Genomic DNA, 3,393 nt, shown 5'->3' with positions numbered 1-3,393 from the left:
CTTACGTAACTTTTGAAAGTGGGGGCCTTGGTTTTGTCTTCTCTGACCACATTTGCATAGAACTCTTTGATGAGGTTTGCATTTATCTTCCCCTCTGGGTTCATAAGCCTTTGCCAACCCCTTTGTTTAATCTTCTCTCGTATCTGTGGGCACTCATCCTCGTCAATTTGGAATGTTAACTCAGGCAGTATCTTCTTGAGCTTTATCCATTCAAATTCCAGTTCATGGAATGCAGTTTTGAATCTCCTCTCATCGAAAGGAATGCTCACCACCGGTTCCTTCCTCTTTTTCCTCTTGGAGCTTGATGATGCCATTAGTAGGAGTTGATGTGTGAAGGAGGTGGAAGGTATGGTTAGATGAGGAATTCGGTTGGTTAGGATAGGGTGTAGTGAAAAGATTTAGATACCAAAGGTGTGAAGTGTGAGGAATGGGAATTGGAATGTGAAGGGAAGTACGGACTAGGACTCACTTATATAGGGAAGTGATGAATGAATGAAAGGTGTGGATTGATGGGGTGGTTGTGTGATGGACGGATGGGGTTTAGCATGGGTGAGCACAAGGATCACCAACTTTATGATGGGGTTGGTTCAGTTTCCAAGCTTGTTCTTCTTCCAATGTTGCATGGCAACCATTACCAATGCCATCCCCTTGAAGACACGTGTGTAGTATCTTCCTTTTGTGTTATCCGAACCCTTCAATTTCCCCATCAATGCTCCTACAAAATAAAAAAAATGTGATTAAAAACACACTTATAAAGTGGCGGCCAAATTAAAAGGCTAACTACTTTTTAAAGTTTTTGTTTTTAACTAACTAAGTGCTATTCATGAGTGCAAAACAACTAACTAACTCAACATCCATGTATGCAACATTGGCAACACCAAACTTAGTTTGGTGTCATATGGTGTAAAAGATTTGTTCAAGGCCCCTAAGAGTGACATGATGTGGGTTACATTTATGTTCTCTTAGTGTGCCTTGAACACCAAACTTGTTCCTCACTATATGTTGCACACAAGGATTCATTCAAATGCATATCAAGTTAATTTGAAATTCATGAACCTTGCATTATTAACTATTTTTAAAAGCATGTAAAACATGGGTTGCCTCCCTTGAAGCGCTTCTTTAGCGTCACGAGCTTGACGTTCTGCCTTTATAAGGGTGGTTGGTAGTGCTTCAAGTCCTCCCCCTTGCAGTAAATCTATCTCCATTAGCTTCATCAAGGATCTCCACATGTTATAGGGAGAGAAGTCTGTTGATGGTAAAGACTTTAGGTAGCTCAGATGGGATAGTGGGGAGATTAGGGGGAATAGCTGGAAAGTAAGCTGAGATCACTTTATCTCCTGGAGAGAAATCTTCTGTAGGGATCTTCTTGTTCCTCCATCTCCTAGGTACCTACTTCTTTGCTGTTATCCTTCTCTTTGTGGTCTCTTTTCCTGTGGAGATTTTGTTGCCGGTCTCATGTGATTCTGGTGGTTTTAGCTCCACTTGAGTTTCCTCTAGCTGTGACAGCTGTTGATTATCTTGCTTTTCAACCAAAGGGACTCCCAGATGTGCTGGTTGTGCTTCAGTGCTTGTTTCTTCTATTAGTATCTCACTGTGATCTTTCCTTGGTTCTTGGTTCTCTTGATCTGTTTCTTGTGAGGGTTTGAAAACATTGAATGTGAGTTGTTCATCATGGATCCTCAAAATTAGCTCTCCTCGCTCCATATTTATAAGTGCTCTGGCTGTGGCTAGGAATGGTCTCCCCAATATGATTGGATGGAGATGACTTTCTTCCATTTCCAATATGACAAAATCTGTGGGAAGAAAGTAGTTTCCAACCTTCACTAGCACATTTTCAACCACTCCTACTGCTTGTTTTTGAGTCTTGTCAGCCAGCCTGATGACTACATCTGTGGACATTATCTCATTGATCTACAGCCTCTTCATAAAGGATAAAGGCATCAAGTTGATGCTTGCTCCCAAATCGCAAAGTCCTTTATCAAACATGGTTTCTCCTATGGCACAGGGGATGTGAAAACTCCCTGGGTCCTTCCTTTTTGTAGGCAACTCGGGTTGAATGAGGGCACTGCACTCCTTATTCATCACTATTGTTTGTCCTCTCTTGAGTGAGCTTTTCCTGGTTAGCAGCTCCTTCATATACCTAATGTATGAGGGCATTCGCCGAAGGGCCTTGATGAATGGTATGTTTACATGGAGGGATGCAAACATGTCAAGAAACCTTGAGTATATTCTCTTCTCTACACAGCCATTTAGTAATTGGGGAAAGGGTGCATAGAGTCTCAGCAGCTCCTTCTGTGTCAGCTCCTTCTGTGTAATTGTGGTTTCTTGATGATTCTCCCCCTGCTTTCTTGCTGAAGTATCTTCAGGTTGTTCTAATGGGTTGTTCAGCTCTTCCTCAGTCTCCTTATCACTTATAGTAACAATCTTGCAATCTTCCCATCTGACTTTCTTTGCTTCACCTCTCGGATTTTTCTCTGTGTCACTTGGGAAGCTATCAGTAGGTTTGGGAATCTTCTCAGATAAGTATCCCACTTTAGATTCCAGCCTCTTGATGGTGTCTCCCTTGTTCTTGATACTGGCTTGCACCTCCTCTTTGAACACCTTGTTATCTTGAATCTCTTTGCATATGCCTTTAAGTATAGTCTCAATCCTTGAGAGTCTATCTTCAGATGATGGTGAGTTGAGGTTGGAGGGATGAGAAGGGCCATTTTGGCTTTGTTATGGATGTTGAGGTGTGTTGTTAGGTGGGTGTTGATATGATCTTTGCATGGAATGTTGGTGGGTTGCATTGTTGTTGGGGTTGTGGCATCTCGGATCTTGGTCTTGGTCTTGTTGATTTCCCCACCCAAAGTTTGGGTGATTCCTCCAACCAGGATTGTAGGTCTTGGAGTATGGATCATGTGCTTTTCTAGGTGAGTTTCCAATGTAGTTGGCTTGTTCTTGCTCATCCTCTGCCTCTGCATTCACTCCCTCTTGGGTTACTGATGAGGTGGTGATTGCTGCTACTTGGTTCCTCTCCATCTTCTTGGTAAGATCAGTCAGCTGCTTGGTGATAAGCTTGTTTTGGACCAGCAGTGCATCCACATTGTTTAGCTCCATCACTCCTCTAGTGTTGCCTATTTCAGAAGCATAGAAGTAGTCATTCTCAGCTACAGTCTCAATAACATCTATGGATTCTTCAATGGTCTTCTTCTTATTCAGAGATCCCCCAGATGAGTAGTCTACTGCCTTCTTCGATTAATAAGAAAGACCTTCATAGAAAATGTGCAGCTGCACCCATTCATTGAACATATCTAGTGGGCACCTTCTTGTCAGGTCCTTAAACCTCTCTCATGCTTCATATAGAGTCTCACCATCCTGCTGCCTGAATGTTTGTACCTCAGCTCTCAACCT

The 3,393-nt window shown here is 42.5% G+C and overlaps 1 non-coding gene across 1 annotated transcript; it reads left to right on the top strand.

The window, feature by feature from the left end:
• The first annotated feature begins 3,286 nt into the window (after window positions 1–3,286).
• LOC148564814 (small nucleolar RNA R71) lies at window positions 3,287–3,393 on the top strand. Its single transcript, XR_015884883.1, has one exon. It is a non-coding gene; the product is annotated as a small nucleolar RNA R71 (small nucleolar RNA).

This window comes from Arachis ipaensis, chromosome B5 (genome assembly GCF_059453495.1).
Source record: "Arachis ipaensis isolate K30076 ecotype BB chromosome B5, ASM5945349v1, whole genome shotgun sequence".
NCBI lineage: Eukaryota > Viridiplantae > Streptophyta > Magnoliopsida > Fabales > Fabaceae > Arachis > Arachis ipaensis.
This window is presented reverse-complemented; position numbering and strand designations above follow the sequence as displayed.